Below are 20,137 nucleotides of genomic sequence, written 5' to 3'. Positions count from 1 at the left end.
GCCAGAGACTCTGGGATTTGAGCCACTTTTTTTGGCCCAGAGCCTAAGCCACTATCCAAAATGGAATGAAAGATCAAAATTAAGTATAGGGAAACAATGATGCAAAAGTAAATTGTTGATCAAGTCCTTAACCAGACCCCTAGTAGCCATGACAAGCATTTTGTAAAACATATTGTCAACATGTAACCTACTGTCGTAATCAACAAAATTGAGTGTAGGGATCTCTTACTTATCTGAGAATCACCATGAACCATTGTTTCCTCATGTCAAATGCTACCTTATCACTTCTTAATTCATAGACACAATATCCCATCAAATACAAGTAAAATCATGCTGAGAATCAAACATTGTTTCTACCATAAAATGTACATATAACAAGAATAATAGGAACAAAAATACATTAAACATAACAACCATTAAAATCCATATATACACTAGTACATTTACACATGAAAATCAATGGAATAGATTTCTCATTAATCAATACCATGTAGCAACCGGAGATGGGATTACCATGTTCCACTCGACCATAGATTGGCTGAGCCAAGTCTCTCTTTAGCCAATCAACCGCATGCCATATTCCACGCATGAATGTGGGACTCATAGAACACATCAAGAACACAAATCAATGTGGATTCCAGTGAGTGCCTCCTAGTCTCAAACATATGCCAAATCATATACCAAACGTATATGAGACATATACTAACATAATAGCATATATCAAAACATCATATAGCATATATCAACCATCATAAATCATATACTAAACCAACATAAAGAAAATACTAAACCACAATAAAGCATATACCAATGCATCATAAGAAAATACTAAACCACCATAAAGAAACTACAAAATCACCATAAGTAGTCACCAAACCACCATATCAAGGCTTCTTTGCCTCAGCCAGAAAAAAAGGAAAGATACATAGCACGCATCTGATCTGACATGTCCCATGTAGCTTCATCGGGCCCAAAGTGCTTCCATTGCACTTTAACTTGCTATATTGCTCGATTCCAGAGCATTAGCACCTTCTTCTACAATATACACTAAGGCTTTGGCTAAAATTCTCCATCTGGTTCCACCTGCAATAGAGACTAGTTAATTACATGATCAACATCCTTAACATACTTCTTAAGCAAAGATACATGGAAAACATCATAGACTTTCACTGTCGGAGGCAGTTCAAGTCGATATGCTACTAGCCCAATCCTCTCGTTGATACTGAAGGGTCCAAAAAATCATGGTTCTAGCTTGGCACATGAGCCAATCCGCAAGGAGCTCTTATTCGGTTTGATGCACAAGTACACCTATTCCCCAACCTAGAATTTCTTGAACAACCTATTCCTGTTTTCATAACTCTTCTTCCTATCTTGTGTTTCCTCGAGATTATTCTTGATCACCTACATCTCTTATTCCATGTCTGCCAACATAGCAGGCCCAATCAATACCCTTCTAATTGGATCACTCCAACTAATGGGAGTATTACAACTTCGCTGATATAATGCCTCAAAAGGAATCATCCTCAATGACTCTTGATAGCCATTATTGTATGCAAACTCAACCAAAGGGAGATACTCTTTCCACTTCCTTTGTTGATGCTTCACATATATCCTCACCATGTCCTCCAATATCCTATTGACAGTCTTTGTCTATCTATCTGTCTGCGGATGATAAGTTGTGCTGAAGCCCAACTTAGTGCCCAAACCTGCAAATAACTCCTTCCAAAACTTGGAAGTGTACTTGCATCCCTGTATCACACAATTTTCTTTGGGACACCATGTAATCTAACCATGTATAAAATGAATACCTATGCCACATCACTAGCTGAGAATGTTGACTTCACCAGGACAAAGTGTGCAACCTTTGTTAATGAGTCCACAGTGACCATGATGGAATCATGCTGCTTCACTGTCTTTGGTAACCCTGTGATGAAATCCATGGAAATGACCTCCCATTTCCACTCAGGAATAGCGATTGACTGTAGCAGTCCACTTGGATGTTTGCACTCTACTTTCACTCGTGGACAATCGAAACATTTAGCCACAAACTTTGCTACATCCCTCTTCAGATTCAGCCAATAGTAAATTTTTTTCATCACTATGAGTGTCTTCTGATAACCTCGGTGATCCTAATAAGGTTTCGCATGAAATTCCCTCAAGATTGCCTTCTTAAGTTCATTTCTATCTGGTACATATATCCTATCTCAGAACCTGGCCAATCCCTCTTGTGTAAGACGATAGTCCATGCCCTATGCACCTATACCTATACCGGTACGGACACCTGTACCTATACATGTACTGCCACCTATGTCTATACCACTACATGTACTTGTACCTATACCTATCCATGTACATGTACTTGTACTATCACCCTACTACAACCTATGCACAATCTTCATATGCCTGACATCTTGTTGTCCTAGTTGCAAGATCCTATCCTATAAATCCGTCCCATAGGAGCTCATAGCTTCCAAGTGATGTTCCTGTACCCATCTACTGAGAGCATATGCCACCTTGTTCTCTTTACCCTTGATGTACCTAATCTTGAAGTCAAACTCATTGATTGTGGCCAACCATCTAGCCTTCTTGGCATTCAGATTTGGTTGGTAAAACAAATACCTCAACCCAATGTGAGAACTCAGGAGCACAAATCGCCTACCAAGAAGATAGTACCTCAACATCTTCAGTGCATGTATAATTGTTGCTAGCTCAAGATCATGCGCCGGGTAGTTCTACTTGTGCTTGTTCAGTTTCTGGGACTCATAGAATACCACTTGTCCATCCTGCATAAGGACTCCACGAAGTCCTCTCTTGTAAGCATCTGTACATACTGAACCCTTTTTTTGGATCCACAATCTGTAGCATTGGTGCATGTGTTATCAATTGCATGAGTTGCTCAAAGCTAGTCTCACACTCTTCAATCCATTCGAACTTCTTGCCTTTCCTCTACAATGAGGTAATTAGATAAGCATTATGTGAGAAGTTCCTCATAAACATTGTACAATAGCCTGCGAGACCCATGAAATATGTCACCTCATCCATACTCTTAGGAGCTACCCACTCCATGATGGCTCTTATCTTCTCTAGATCTATTGCAATGCCCTCATTGGAGACAACATGTCCCAAGTAGTGTACCTTAGTTTGAAAGAAGCTACATTTGCTTAAATTAGCATACAACTGATGCTCTCTCAACAACCTCGATAATGCTGCTAAGTGCTCGACATGCTTTTCCTCACTTTTAGAATATACCAATATATCATCAATGAACACAATAACAAACTTATCCAAATATGGACACAACAAATTATTCATCAAACACATGAATGCAGTCAGAGCGTTCGTTAAGCCAAATGGAACAACAACAAACTCATAATTCCCATACCCGGTCCTGAACGTAGTCTTGTAAATGTCCTCTTTGATGCATACCTGGTGGCATCTGGATCTCAAGTCAATATTCGAGAACATTGTTGCTCCCTTCAGCTAATCGAACAAGTTCCCAATCCTTGGCAAAGGGTACGTGTTCTTGATAGTCACTTTGTTCAACTGCCTGTAATCAATGCATAATTTGAGGGTACCTTCTTTCTTCCTCACAAACAAGACCTATGCACCCCAAGGAGATATACTTGGCCTAATTTATCCCTTTTCCAACATTTCCTTCAACTGCAATTTCAACTCAACCAACTCAGGTGTGGTCATCCTGTAAGGTGCATTTGATGTTGGAGCTTCCCCTGCCACTAACTCAATCGAAAAGTCTACCTCCCTGTGACGTGGAAAATCTGTAATGTCCTTAGGGAATACATCACGAAATTGCTGCAACATTGGGTACCTGTTCAACACATCTTCATCCTAAACCTCCTTAGCCTTATCACTAGAAATGTGTAGTACAAATAGCTTGCACCCTTTCCTATGGCTACGCTTTTCTTGCATAGCTGTCACCATCCTAACTGATGTGGATTTCTTCTTACCTTGCAAGACTCTTGGTTCTCCATTCTCATCAACACACTCAATAGCTTTGTCATAGCAGTCAAATTTGGTTCTATGTAGATACAACCAATCCTTGCCCAATATCATAGTCGAAGAACCCAATGGTAATACATTCAAATCTGTTGATGTAGGCATACCATTGAAATCAAATGTGCAAGTTCTTAGCTAATGATGAACTCACTTCTTCGTAAATGTAGCCAACTGCACTAAGCAAGACTTCACCTACAACTCCTTATTGAACCCACACTTATCCACCAAGTGAGGACTAACATAGCTATAATTAGATCTAGTGTCAATCAAAATAGGAATAACTTGATCACAAAGCTTACTGTTCATCTCAATGATAGATTCCTAGTGTTGTGCTTTCTGATTGTCCACTTCTCCATATATACATTGAATACTTTGATTGCGGAAAACCTCTCCTAAAGTGATCATCACCACATGTCCAACACTCCAATAGGCTAGTGCCCTCACCTCTATGTTGTTTATGCTGTTGTCGCCCATGTCACTGTCTAGCTACATTAAATCTCTTTTGCAGTGCCACATTTTCTTTCCAATATGCGTGCTGAGTCCATGTCTTCTTAGGCTACCATTTACCTCTGTTGGGCATGGAATCCCCCCACAGCATGTTTTGGGGCTCAAAGCCCAAGTGTTGAGTACTATTGCTGTAAAGAATTCGCGAATTGCCGGCGCGCAACACAAATTGTATGATAGAGTCATAAGGTTGTCAACCCTATGTTTTGAAGGTAGTGTCAGCCTACCCATGGTCCGCGAACCATGGGATTGTATAAATAGAGCAAGGCTCTAAGTTGTAAAGGAGCAAAGGAATGAAGTCTAGAAGATAGTGAGCATAGAGTAAAAGTCTAAGTGTTTTTGGGTCATAGTAGTACGAAGAGGCTCTCCATCTGAGTGCGCAGAGGTCTAGTAGAGTCCGCAGTTGAGTGCGTGGACCCCTGCAGCTTAGTGTGTAGGGTACAGTTGGGTCTGTAACCAAGGAAAGAGATAATAAAGAGAAGTTTGATTCCAAATATTTTGTATCTATTTTGAGTTATTATATGGTTGATATCTTTTGCAATTGTACTCTCTTACTTATTGTACGCACTTGTATGAATGATGAACACTATTAAGTATAGCTAAACACATACAAATAAGCTAAGTGATCAACTAATATCGAGTAATAACACGGCTCAAGCCGCCAGTAGGGCTGCACGAAGGTAGCATCGTAGATTACAAGATACTGATAGGTGCGCGTAGCGACGTGCACGCAGGGTCAAACCACGAACCACCGAAAATCATCAGACATCCCTAGGGTGCGGAAACCTGGTTCTAGCACCCTCCCATACTACTTCGGGTGAGACCTTAGTCCGCACTCTGCTGACTGTTGCCGAAAGGGCCAGTAGTACTAGGATTTGTTTGGCTAAATCATCTTCGAACCTGGGTCAGGCCCCTACAAGCCAACAAATGGTTCAGTTTTCGGGACAGGGATCTACATAAGGGATGTCTGATGTCGTGTCACTAGAATCCAACAAAGTAAGAAATTCAGGGGTGGTTGGACAAGAAGATTCACAAGTTCATGGCACAGGAAAAGAAGAATCTGTGAGTATCTAAGGAATAATGGTTCTTTGCATGCTTTCCTTCTGAGCTTTATGACCGGATTGCGAAGCTAGCAGACAGTCAGGGAAGGTGTAGGCTCGACAAACCAACCGTGTGGACTTTGGAATTAGTGCACAGACTAGAAGCATCATAAGATAATATCGCATGAGCTATGGCCCATTGGCTCGATTGAGTTATAGGAGGATTTATCACTGAGTTCGCGGTTGATACGACCGTCAACTACAGCGAGGCAGAATGACGCTTCCTCAAAGGACCTCTGAGCATTTGGATTAAGATGCTATTGTTTGAAAAACGGGTTATGTGAATAAATTAATGTTTTGGACTACGCGAAGTGGGAAGATCTACAGAAACGAAAGTAGTGGAGAATTAGAAACTAGTCCCTTAATTTCACCCTCGTGGGAAAGCAAGGAAGAGCTCGCAAAAGTTTCTTCGAGAAGCACGGTTAGTCTGATAAGGCACAAAATTCTATGCTTACCACCTCCACCTACACCGCCACCCATATCACCATCTTCACCTTAATCTCCACCCATCCCACCTCCGCCACCACCACAGCTCAGTATGGCTAGTGCGATCAAACTGCGGGTATTCATAGGAGCAGGGAATGAAGATCGAGACCAATTCTGTTTCGTGGTAAGGGTGGTATGCGAAGCACAAGGAGTCATAGATGACAATATAAAGAAGGCTACGCTGGTAAGTGCATTGTAGGATTGAGCATTAACATGGTACATTAAGCATTCTAATTCTCATCCAAACACAGGAATCACAGAAATCCAGGTCACGCTGAACAGGGAGTTTAGCAGGCAAAAGTCGGAGACGCAATCAAATATCGGGTTTAAGGAAATTGCGATGCTCCCGGGAAAGACCCCCTGGGATCTGGACTAGAGACTGAAGAATATGATTCGCGAAGCCAACATGACTTTGACGGATGGACAAAAATGCACATGGTTTGTAGCATCATTAACACTACATTTATGAATGGAGCTATCACAAAAAAAGCTTTCCACCCAGGCCGAAGCTTTGGAGATGGCAATGAGATTGCATGAGACCCCTATATAAGACCTTGGTGTTGGAGTCCAACAAATCCACATGCAACTGCAAAATTTGTGTCTGGAAATGCAGAGTTTGAAACAAGACAAGTCACCTCAGCCAGAAGCGCGCGAGGAGGTATGGTGCATAAAATGCAAAAGCCAGGGGCATAAAAAGGACCATAGTCCAGTCTTCATGAATTACTTGGTGGGAGGAGGGTCGATTCAATTAAGACCAGAGGCACAAGTAGAACCAACCACGGCACCTGCACTATGGTGCACGATTTGTGAGATAGCAGGAAAACACACTACGAATAATTGTCATCTATTGCAGAAGTATACGCAGACCTCCCAACAATTGTTTAGCAATTTTTGTAGGTTGGTAAGCCATGATGAATGCACCTACAGAAGCTGCAAACTAATGATGAATCAGACTCTTGCCTATAGAGTATAGACCAAAACGCGAGCCCTCGATCCAAATGCAGGAATGGTGTGCACTGGATTTCAGGGGTGCAAACGCGGTCGAGGTGGAATGGGACCAGGAAGGCGTCGCAGACAACTTATTTGTTACAATTGTGGAGGGCATAGAACACTATGCCCACAATTTTATGAATCCGAAGAGAACATCATGTTTGTACTGTATTCAGTTTGATCATGAGGCAGAAGATGACCCTACATTGATAACAAGGCTGCGTGAGAAAGGGGTACTCCAACCTCCATCGACTCAGAATTTGCAAATGATGAGGTTTGAGCTGTGTGAAGAGGACCCAAATGTAAAAATAGTGCTCAGAAGCGGTATCACAACAGGAGATGACAAAGGTGAATAGTCAGAAGAAAGTGCATGGGTTCGCAAGGCTCCCACAAAGGAACCTGAATTTGATTTGGTGTGCGGAAATGAGACATTCATGGAAGCTAAGAAGAGCTTCATAGAGGCCTCCACTTCAGGTAGTAAGGATCAACTAGAGCTGGAAAAGTATCCTTCAATGCTCACTACCTTTCTGGAGACATGCCTGAAACTGCTACGCAACAACAAGGTTGTGAAAGGACTACAGGAAATTATCACTAGATGCACGAGGTCAGGAGAACCGTGTGTTGTCCAAAAACTTGGAAAGCATGCATTATGCACAGGAAGGGAAATGAGATTGACTCCAAAAATTGGAGAGTATGAAATGGATCAGGTAATTTTAGATCTAGGATCGGACGCAAATGTACTGCCCAAACAAACATGGGAAGGCATGGGTAGACCCACATTACAATGGTATCCTATCCAATTATGAATGGAGAACCAGCATAAGATCTTGCCCATGGGAAGATTGCAAGGATTAACGGTGGATATTGAAGGTGCGAGTGCACTGCCGGATTTTGAAGTGATAGATATTGTCGATGATAGCAATCCCTATCCCGTGCTACTAGGAATAGACTGGGCCACCGATATGAAAGGAGTAATAAATCTGAGGAAGCGCAAAATTATCTTTGAGAAAAAGTTACTATGCGTAGTGGTGCCTCTAGACCCTATGGAAGGAGCGCGCTACGAAGAGCCAATGCACGACGACAAGAGTGACGACGAGCTAGACTGTATCTACAAAATAACCGCTCAGGAATAGGATTGGGTGAATCCTATAGCGGATGGCCAGATTTCGTGGGAGCACGAAAGCTCTTGCACATCAAATTCGGATGAGGGAACAGAACGATGGTAGAACTGGTTACACGAGGTAACCATGCTTAATTGCAACATGATGGTTAGATCAATGCACTGCATGACAAGAGAGGTGAGGGATTTACCTATGTATGATGAGTTGACAACAGTGGATGAATTCATGAATAAATTGGAAAGCACAATGCCATAACAATAGCGATTCAATGATCTAAAATGGTCATTGCGCGTGATGCCCGCAAGGTGGTGGGGTACACATCAGAGAAGTTTTGAGGATTGGCGCAGATGCAGAATGATGATGTGCTTACAATTTGGGAAACCACAGATGTGGCTAGCAGACAAATATGATGGATGGGATGATCCACATACACACCTCATGAAATTGACAAAGGTTTATGAGGAAGAACCACAACCTGAATGGGTACATTTGTTCTATCATACCCTTGGATGTCATACCCATGAATTGGTATACTGAGATAGAGCTCCGCCATGGTACAAGCGAATGGGATATCTTGTGCGAGGGATTTTTGTTAACTTTCACATTTGAAGATCATTGGTGGGATACTGTTGACGATACGCTACAGGTAGTAAAAGTAGCTATCTTCAAAATCCCCAGGAGCCAATGGAGGTATTTCAGCCAGAATGGGTGACATAGCTGAGCTGCATGCTGGAGTGTTACAATGTAAATGTTGAGGAGGATGATGAGGACCCACGAAATATTAACATTCTAGAAATGGAAGGCTGTCATGAGGTTCAAGGACCATCGATTGAGGATCTTGACATCACGACACCGCTAAAAATGAAGCAGGTAAACATTGGAACAGAGGTGGAGCCGAAGTATGCAATGCCTGGGAACTATTCGGATAATGCCACAGTGGATAAGGTCACTGAGTTACTCTACGAATACCAAGATTTGTTCTCGACCAAAATTACAGACTTAAAAGGGATCGTTGGCGATTTAGGGACGATTAAGATCACCCTAAAACCTGACGTGAAGCCCGTTAAGCAGCGGCCTTACCGCTTGAATCCAAAATATAAGGAAAAGTTCCACGAAGAATTAGACAAAATGCTCGCAACTGGAATTATTGAGCTAGTGGAAGAATTCAATTGGGTGAGTCCTATGGTAGTAGAAAAGGCAAAAGGGTGAAATAACAATACACATGGACCGCAGGAAGCGGAACAACACTTGTGTACATGATCCATTCTCGACACTGTTCATAGATGAAGTATTAGAGAATGTTGGTAGTCAGGAAGCATACTCATTCACAGATGGGTTCTCAGGGTACCATCAGATCAAGATCATGCTGGAAGAAAGGAGCAAAATGACCTTCACAACAAAATGGGGCTGCTTTCAATACACCATTATTCTGTTTGGCCTTAAGAACGACCTAGCCATCTTCTTGCGCATCGTTGTGGCTGCATCCAAAGAATACATCCACAAGTTCTTGGAGGTCTATCTAGACGATTGGACTGTCTTTGGATTAGTTAAGCACCACGTAGCAAGCTTACACTTGATGCTAGATACTTGCCGCCGACACTAGATTGCGCTGAACATTAAGAAGTGCACATTCCTCATTCCCTTTGGAAACCTGCTAAAACATGTGGTCTGCAAACAATGATTGATGGTGGACCCTGTGAAGATTGCTGTTATTTTAAATTTAGAAGCACCGCGAAGTGTTAAACAACTACGCGCTACCTTGGGACACATCGGATACTATAGAAAGTTCATCAAAAGTTATGCCCAAATAACATCGCTGATCGAAAATCTATTGAAAAAGGATGCTACATATTGTTGGAATGATGATTTCATGAAGAGTTTGGATGTCCTGAAGGGGAAACTAGCCTCCGCTCCAATACTAGTCTTCCTAAAATGGGATGTGGAGTTTTATGTACATGTTGATGCGTCATGTATTGCATTGGGAGCACTACTCACATAGGAGGGTGCAGAGAGCGTGGATCACCCGATTGCGTTTGCAAGTCGGAGATTGTCCAAAACTGAAAATAACTATTCCACCATTGAACGTGAGGGGTTAGTAATGGTGTACACAGTCCAAAAATACCCACTATTTACTCGGAGGAAATTTCAAGATGTATACCGACCATTCCACGCTGAAATACCTTGTCAAAAAGGCTGTGTTGGAGGGGCGCATATGCAAGTGGCTTTTATTGTTCCAAGAATATGATTTTGAGGTCATAGTCAAGTCAGGACGCCTCAATGCAGGACCAGATCACTTGTCGCAAATTGAGACGGGCGAGGAACACAGTAATTTGGAGGAGGGACTACCTAATGCATAACTCTTTGTGATGCACGTCGCAGACAGGCACTTTGAAGATATAATCAATTTTCTAACAACAGGGACTACACCGAAGGAATACTTCGTTAAACAGAAGAAGGAATTAGTGTTGCGTGTTGCAGATTTTTCTGTCATTGCTGGGCACTTATACAAAATGGGAAATGATGAGATATTGCGAAGATACATACCTAAATTCGAGCGAAGCCAGATCCTCACGGAAACACATGGGGGTGCTGCAGGAGGACACTATGCAAGATGTGCGATCGCACAGAAGACTGTTCGCATAGGGTTATGGTGGCCAACCCTGCACCAAGATTCAAAAGCGCACTATAAGGCCTGCGATATCTGTCAAAGGACTGGAAAACCATCGTGGAGGGATGAGATGCTGTTAAATCCACAAATGACACTGCAGCCATTTGAAAAATGGGAAATTGACTTTTTGGGAGTGATTAAACCTCAAGGGAAGATGGGCGCATGCTACATCATTAGCACGCTGGAGTATCTAACACGAGAGGCAGAAGTGTAGCTGGTCAAAGACTGCAGGGCCGCTACGGCTGTTAAGTTTTTGTTCGAAAATGTGTTGACCCGATTTGGCTGTCAGAAAATCTTAATGAGTGATCGTGGAACGCATTTTCTAAATGAAACCATCAGTGCGCTCATAGAAGAGTTCTAGGTGTATCATCATAAAATTACACCGTACCTCCCACAAGCTAATGGGACAGTAGAGGCATTGAAAAAAATACTGGAGACTACACTGACCAAAGTGTGCAACGCGCAGCAAAATGATTGGGACCTCCGCGTACCTGCCATGTTATGGGCTTACAGGACAATGTGCAATAAATTGACGGGACAAACACTAATCTGGATTTAAATAGAAACGCAATAAATTACAGAGATAACCATAAACATATAGATGCAGTGGAAATAATATTTCATTTCATTAGTGGAAAATATTGAAATATGCTTACAAACAGCAATGGAAATAAACCAGCTAGGGTGATGGTAGCTTATCTTTGAGAAGAGATGTGGCAGCTACATGCCTTCGAACTGTGTCACAATGAGGCTTGAAGGCCTATTTATTTTTGAAACATGGAAAAACCCTGAACATCCAAAAACCTAACCCTAGAAGATGAAACGCCAAACTGTGGGCCCCATTTGGGTAAATTGGTACATCAACTTCTAGGGGTTGTAACTTTGGCATACAATCTTCGTTTGATGCATATAGTATCTCGTTAGAAAGATCTATCTGAGAAATACAACTTTGGGAAGAGAAACATCAGTTCGTGGACCCATGTTGCTCTCAATTTTCCCAAAAAACATCGTTTATGGCCTCAAAACAGCTCTGAAAGTTCAGGGCCTGAAAAACTGCTAAACATAGAAAATTGTGCTACAATTAAGGAAACTGAAAAGCTGAAAGAAACAATGGTGGGGGTCCAAGTGGACTTGGTGGGTGGCCACAAATATCCACCTGGATCATTCCTCCCCCTTAGGAATCAATGGTCCCCATTGGGTTGATTTCCTCCATGAGATGAGGAAACTTCTGCTGAACTTGGTCCCTAGTGAGCCACTTGCCCTGGTGAAGGAGTTGACCTGTTTTTAAAACTTGATATAGTTGGATATTCTGCTGGCGAGTGTGCTTGATCTGTGTGTCCATGATTCGATCAGTTGCAGCTTGTTCCATGCAATCTTGATTTAACTCTGTGGGTGTGAGCTGTTCTCTAATGTCGGATGTGTCTAGTAATGGTGGAAAGTATGGTCGAAGGTGGTCGACCTTGAAAACTGGGTGCAGGCTATGGAATGGGGGAGTGCTGGGCTTAAATGTATTCCCTCCCACAACCTTGGTAATGGTGTAAGGACCATATCAGAGTGGTTTGATTTTCCGATAGGCTCCGGTAAGGCATTCCATTTGCAAATGCAACTAGACATTGTCGCCCACCTGAAACTTGTGTGGCACCCGATGTTGATCATGTCGCTGCTTGTACTTGGCATTTGATTTCTTCAGAATGTCATGGACCTATTGGCAAATATGTTGGATGTGCTTAATGAAGCTGTTTTCCTTATCTGTTTCGGACTGGACATGAGCCGAATCTGCGTGAGTAGCTGCAAATGGCATGGCCACATCAATGGGACATATTGGCTGGAATCTGAAGCCCACCTGAATACGGTTGTTGCCAATCGAGCTATGAAGAGCCCGGTTGTAGTTGTGACGAACATAGAGGAGGCTCTCATCCCATGTGCATGGATGCTTTGAGTTATACATGCATAGAATGTGTACAATAATCTTGTTGACAACCTCTGTTTGGCCATCAGTTTGTGTATGGAAGACTATGGACTTAGTGAGTTTGGTGTCCAACATCGACTAGAGACTGGACCAAAATGTACTAAAGGACCTGTTGTCCTGATCTGAGATGATAGACTCTGGGATCCCAAAGTGTACCCACACTCGTTCAATGAAGATTTTAGCAGTGGCTTCTGTTGTGATATTCTTCTTACAGGCCGCCATAATGGCCATCTAAGAGAACCTATTGACGACCACAAAAACACAGTCATTCCATGCTTAGTGGAAGGAAGGCCTGACATGTAATCCATGGAGATGGATTCCCAAGGTTGACTAGGGGTAGGCAGCAGGGTATAGAGGCCTTGCTTCTTGACGGTCGGTTTGGTAATGGCGCAAGTAGTGCACGATCTGATGTTCTTCTCGACATCCTGTCGAAGATTTGGCCAATAGAAATACTTTTGCAGTACTGCCACTATTTTCTCGACCCCAAAATGCCCAACAACTCGAGTGTAGTGTGCTTCCCAAATCATCTTGGCATGCTCGCTTGAAGGAACGCAAAGGTGACCCAGGTGGCATAACAGGGCATCTTGGAGGTGAAAATATGGAATATGCCGACCCTCCAAGAGTGTCTGTTATGTGTGGCTGTATTCTAGGAAGCTTTTGTGGAGAAGTGGCCAATCAGAAGTCTCGTGCCCACAAGAGTTGACCACGGTGGTTAATGCCATGATCGGTGGTCGACTGAGGCAATTTGCAACATTATTGGTGTTGCCCTTCTTATACTTGATATTCAAATGGAACTGTTGCAGGTATGTGGACCACTTTTGATGGTGATCATTCTGTAATTTCCTTTGGGTGTGTATGAACTGAAGGGGTCGGTGGTCTGTGTGGATGACCATTTCCTTCCCCAAAATGTAATGTTTCCATTTTCGGCAGGCTTGCACAATGGAATACATCTCTTTGTCATATGTGGGATAGTTCTGGAATATGTCTGAAAGTGTCTCACTATGATATGCCACTGGATGCCCATGTTGAGTAAGGACTGCCCCAATAGCATAGTCAGAGGCATTTATCTTGACCTCAAATGGTTGTTGTAAGTCTGGCAATGTGAGCACTGGTGTCGAGTAGAGGTATTATTTCAACTCTGTGAATGCCTTCTGTTGAGATTTAGACCAAAATAATTTTGTTTTCGCTCCTCCCTTGGTGATTTGACTCAAGGTCCAAGTGAAATAAGAAAATCCCAACACGAACTTGCGGTAGAATTTGGCAAGGCCTAAAAAGTTGCGGAGCTCTATTAGAGTGGTTGGAGAGGGCCAACCCCAAATGACTTGTATCTTGGCTGGATCGACATGTACCCCCTATTCATCAGTAATGTATCCCAGATACTGAACCTGGGTCATGCCAAAAGTGCACTTCTCCAAATTGGCACATAACTTGTGTTGCCGCAGTGTTTGGAGACCCTGTCGGATGTGGTGGAGGTGCTCTTCCCAGCTCTGGCTGAAGACGAAGATGTCATCCAAGTATACCACTACAAATGAGTTGGTGAATGGCTGCAATATGTCATCCATTAGCCTCATGAAGGTTGCAGGAGCATTCGTCAATCCGAAAGGCATAAACAACCATTCGAAAAGGCCCTCCTTGGCTTTGAAGGCTTTCTTCCACACATCGGAGGGTTCGATTGGTACTTGGTGATATCCTGACTTCAAATCGATCTTGCCAAAATATTTTGCCCATTCAGTTGGTCTAGGAGGTCATCAATTTGTGGGATCGGGTACCTATTACAGACAATGATCTTGTTTAGCATCCAATAGTCAATACAGAGTCTCCAAGTCCCATCCTTCTTCTGTACCAACACGATCGGGCTCGCACAGGGCAATGATCTCGGACAGATGTGACCTTTTTGCAGCAGCTCCTGAATCTGCCTCTTAATTTCATCATTCTCTAGAACGGAGCGCCGATAGATTAGTCCATTAGGTAGTGGCGCACCTAGGGTCAGATCGATGGAGTGCTTGACTTGACAGTGCAGCATAACCCCTGCGGGGGAGGTGAAGATGTCCTCGTACTCCTCCACGAACTTGTCCATATATAGTTGTCGTGCGGAGGGGCCTGTTTGGAGGTCGTGGCCACCATCTTCTTCTTTCCTTGAGGGCATATCATCAAGAAAACAAATTTACCGGTTTTGGAAATGAGCTTACTGCATTGTTTTGCAGTAACCAAAGAGATGGCAGTAGGCGGTGCTACCTCAGTATCCTGTACAACTTATTTACCAAAGTAATAATAACAACACGGGGCCTTGATTCATATAGAACATGTCACTTCCATAAATATGGTTGTCCTAATAGTACATCACAAACTTCAAGGGGAGAAATGTCACACAATAACTCAACCGTGAAGGGCTTCATGTTGTATGGAAGGTGACACTATTGGGTCACGTGAAGATCCCGTCCTTGGTGAAGCCACCCGATGGTGTACGGTTGTGGATGTGTTGTCGTCGGTAAGCCCAGCCACTTCACGACCTTTGCCAAAATGAGGTTCTTTTGGCTCCCACTATCGACAATGAACTATAGTGGGGATCCCTTTACCCACATCTGGGAATGGAAGAGATGCTCCTCCTCCTCTGGATCTTTTGGTTCCTCCTTCTGGATCTTTGTGGTGGCAACAATGGCGTTGCACTCCGCATTGATAATCTGCTTCCCTTTTTCATTCGCATTTTCGAGTTCTAACTCAGGGTCAGAACATGCATTTGATTCTGAAACCTTTAGCTCAGCCACCAGTGACTGCTTGGCCTGACAATCATTTGTGTTGTGAGTGGAGCTCTTATGGAACTCACACCATTTTCCCATGTCCTTTTTTCGCTTCACGGTACTGTTCTTTGCTTACAGCTTTGGCAGGTTGTCTTGGGCCACCCCGCCTTGGCTTTGTCCTTTGTTCTGTGGTTTGGGGGCACCTTTCACTTGCTTTTCATTCCTAGATCCAAAATATCGCTTCTTCTGTTTAAATTTTTGCTCGACCTTGACGGCATATCGGTATCTCGTGTCGAGCGAGGAGATGTTCAAGAATTCTATTTTTCTTCCTGGATGTACTTGTGCAGGCAGCCGCGGTATTTGAGTATCAAATGCTGCTCCAAATCATTGATACCCAACTTTGTGTGAAGGGTATGGAAAATATTGGTAAACTCCGGCACGACTTGGTCCCTTCCCTGCCGCACCATGGTCCACTTTATGTATTGATCCTCATTGCTTCCGATAGGGTAGTACTACTCCTTGATGGCATCTCGGAATGAATTCCAGGTACATGCAGTAGAAAATAGTGAGCCGGTATTTTCATCCTTCTACTCGCAGTAGGTCTCCCACCAGTCCTTGACCTGGGGGACTACTTTGAGAAGAGTGAAAACAATCTTTTCCCGACTCGAAAATTCATGAAAGAAAAATAACCCTCTAGTAGATTTAACCATTTATCTATGGAGTCTGCGTCTATCTGACCCTCGAATATGGGGATTTCAAAATTAACTTGTACCTTAAAGGGTGTGGCGTTTCCAGAGTAGTTGTTTGAAGCCGATGCGTCACCTCTAGATAGGCACTGAAGGATCTAAGAAAAGTTGTCCATCATCGCATTCCTTTGTTGCTCGAGGGATTCTTCGAGCAAGATTTTGATAGGATCTCCTATCCCATCATCTTTTTGCTCATCCGCCATGGGAGGCCGTCGAGATTTGCAAGGCTAGTCTTGCAAAGGTTCAACCAGTTCAAGCCCTAACTCCTTATATCCCAACCTCATTGGGGACATGCAAAGAAAAACAGAGAAAAAGCAGACCACTCTGATACCACTGGTCTAGATTTAAATAGGAACACAATAAATTACAGATATAACCATAAACTTATAGATGCAGTGGAAATAATACTTCATTTCATTAATGGAAAATACTGAAATATGCTTACAAACAGCAATGGAAATAAACCAGCTAGGGCGATGGTAGCTTATCTCTAAGAAGAGATGTGGCAGCTACATGCCTCTGAACTATGTTACAATGAGGCTCGAAGGCCTATTTATTGTTGAGAAATATGGAAAAACCCTAAACATAAAAAAAGCTAACCCTAGAAGATGAAATTCCAAATTGTGGGCCCCGGGGTTGTAACTTTTGCATATGATCCCCGTTTGACGCGTACAATATCCGTTAGAAAGATATGTCTGAGAACTACAACTTTGGGAAGAGAAACATTAGTCCATGGACCTATATTTCTCCTAGTTTTCCCAAAAAAAACGCCATTTAAGGCCTCAAAATTGCCCCAAAAGTTCAAGACCTGAAAAGCTGCCAAAAATAGTAAATTGTGCTACAATTAAGGAAACTGAATAGCTGAAAGAAACGGTGGTGGGGGTCCAAGTGGACTTGGTGGGTGGCCACCAATATCCACTTGAATCAAACACCTTTCTGGTTAGTTTATGGCATGGAAGCTGTCATTCTGATGGAATATAGCATAGCTAGTCTACGAATAGTAGCACTCACAGGGATGACGGACCGCGAAGCTCTGGAGGAATGGATCACGCAATTAGAAGAACTTGAGGAAGAACAATATCTGGCTGGATTTCATCAACAAGTACAAAAGCAGCGTGAAAAATCCTGGCAGGACTGCTATATCAAGTTGCACACCTTCAAGGTAAACGACTTAGTGTTGTTGTATGAAAGTCAGTTTGAAAAATTTCCAGCAAAATTCAGAATGCATTGGCTGCGACCATACATGGTTAAGGAGGTCACAGATGGAGGCACGGTCTAGCTAGTCAAACTAAATGGAGAACCCTTCCCAGGTAAAGTAAACGACAACCACTTGAAGCCCTACACAGGTGGGCCAACTACCTGACTAATCGGCCGAAGCTCACTCTTCACGACCCGAGGGGTCGGACAAGGGCGCGGGACTATAAAAATATGTAGCAAATTCTGGTAAAGATTTAAGGACACAATTCATACACGGAGAAATGAATGATGCATGTACATCAAGCAGAAGCTCAGTGTGCGGTAGGCATCAGTGCCGTACAGGAACAGTTGGAGGGACTCCGCACCAAGATCGTCGCGCCAATAGAGTGACTTGAGGCTGAGTCACGATGTTTGTGTTGGGGGTCTGTTGGGCATGGAATCCCCCCATAGCATTTTTTGGTGCTCAAAGCCCAAGTTTTGAGTACTATTGTTTTCAATACTCTGCGAATTGCGGGCGCTGAGCAGAAATTGTATGATAGAGTCATAGGGTTGTCCACCCTAAGTTTTGAATGTAGTGTCGGCCTACCCACAATCCATGGAACATGGGATTGTATAAATAGAGCAAGGCTCTAAGTTGTAAAGGAGTGAAGGAATCGAGTCTAGAAGATAGCGAGCATAGAGTAAAAGTCTAAGTGTTTTCGGGTCATAGTAGTACGAAGGGGCTCTGCAACTGAGTGCAAAGAGGCCTAGTAGAGTCTACAGCTAAGTGCGCAACCACTGCAGCTGAGTGAGTAGGGTAGAGTCAGGTCTGTAACCAGGGAAAGAGATAATAAAGAGAATTTTGATTCCAACTCTTGTGTATTTGTTTCGAGTTATTATATGGTTGATATCTTTTGCAATTGTACTGTCTTATTTATCGTGCGCACTTGTATGAATGATGAACAATGTTAAGTATAACTAAACACATATAGATAAGCTAAGTGATCAAATAATATCGGGTAATAACGTGGATCAAGCCCCAAATAGGGCTGCGCAAGGCAGCATCGTGGGCTGTGAGGTACTGATAGGTGCGCGTAGCGACGTGCACGCAGGGTCAAACCACGAACCATTGAAATTAATCAAACATCCCTAGGGTGCGGAAACCTGGTTCTAGCACCCTCTCATACTACTTCGGGTGAGACCTCAGTCTGCGCTCCATGGACTGTTGCCGAAATGGTCAGTAGTATGGGGATTTGTTTGGCTAAATCATCTCCAAACCTAGGTCAGGCCCCTGCAAGCCAACAACCTCTACCTTTTTCTTTTCCTTTCAATCATACTCAATCCGGTCTCTAAATGTTAATGGCAAACCACTGACAAATCTTTGAACTTTATCCTTCTAATTCTGGTAGTAAGATACGATACATACCTCAATATCTCAAGAAACTTGGTCGTATACTCTTCATCTGTCATTGACCCCATCTTTAACTCATAGAGCTCTTTAGCCTTACTACCGTAGTACCTTTCTGACAAATACTTCTTCCTAAAAAGCCTATTGAATTCCTGCCAACTCAAGTCATCTGTGCTGATGTCTCTAACCCACTTAACATCCTCCCACCAGATGTTTGCTTTATCTTTCAAGCTAAAGATAACTATATGGGCCTTCATGTTATCTGTGTACTCATGCAACTCAAATAATTTGTTCATGCCAAGTATACAAGCCTCTACATATTCCCACTTCTTCACATCTCCATCAAAAGTAGGTGGCTCTGCTTTCTTGAATTCATTAGGAAAGAATTGGGAGAATTTTGAGGTCTAAAATGGGCCTCCTAAGAAAAATGTACAACAAAAATAAACTTTATAAGAACCAATAGGATTCAATATGATGATGTCATCTAATCTTATTTTATTATTTCCACTATTATTTTATAATTTCCTTAGGAGGCCCATTTTAGACCTTAAAATTCCCTTAGTGTACCCTCCTATCATTCCTCCTATAAGGATGATAGCGATGACGATCATGATGTCTATCAAAACCAAAATTAGAATAATACTTGTACTCATCACCCCTCCTTTCCAGAGTGTCCAAAAAGCTACCGTCTCTCACCATTTCAGTGATGAGGCTCATCAATGGGTAAATTATATGGACCTTAATGCATCTCTAGCTTACTAAAATCAACTTTTCTCATCATTCTTTACATGTTTTAATTATGTTTTGCTTAATGACGAGAGTAAAGATGAGATTTCATGTCTAGTGCTCTATTGTGCATTGATTGTAGGTTTTGGAGCATATTTTGGCTAATTAAAGTGTTGGAACTCGAATGAAGACAAGCAATACGGATTCTAGGAGATAGGATATCGCTCCTTAACTCCTCACTCACTCGAATATTCCTCAATCCAATCTCATTAGCTCGGAGTTGCAAGTAGTCAAGTCATGAAGTTCATTGGCAGCCAAGCCAGTGACAATTGAAGACCAGTTAATCTCGATACTAGAGCCAAGCCTCCCTAAATTTAAGGAAGTTATTGGTAACTTAATTTGTATAAATCAATAGTTCTATAAGCTCATTAGGATTCTTATTTTTGTTCAAGATAGCTAAGCAATTTTCAAGTTGAAGCATTGTAACCAAA

The sequence above is a fragment of the Pinus tabuliformis genome, chromosome 7, assembly GCF_031772625.1.
Source record: "Pinus tabuliformis cultivar Carrire ecotype Pingquan chromosome 7, CPIR1, whole genome shotgun sequence".
NCBI classification, from domain to species: domain Eukaryota; kingdom Viridiplantae; phylum Streptophyta; class Pinopsida; order Pinales; family Pinaceae; genus Pinus; species Pinus tabuliformis.
Note: the sequence above shows the minus strand (reverse complement) of the source record.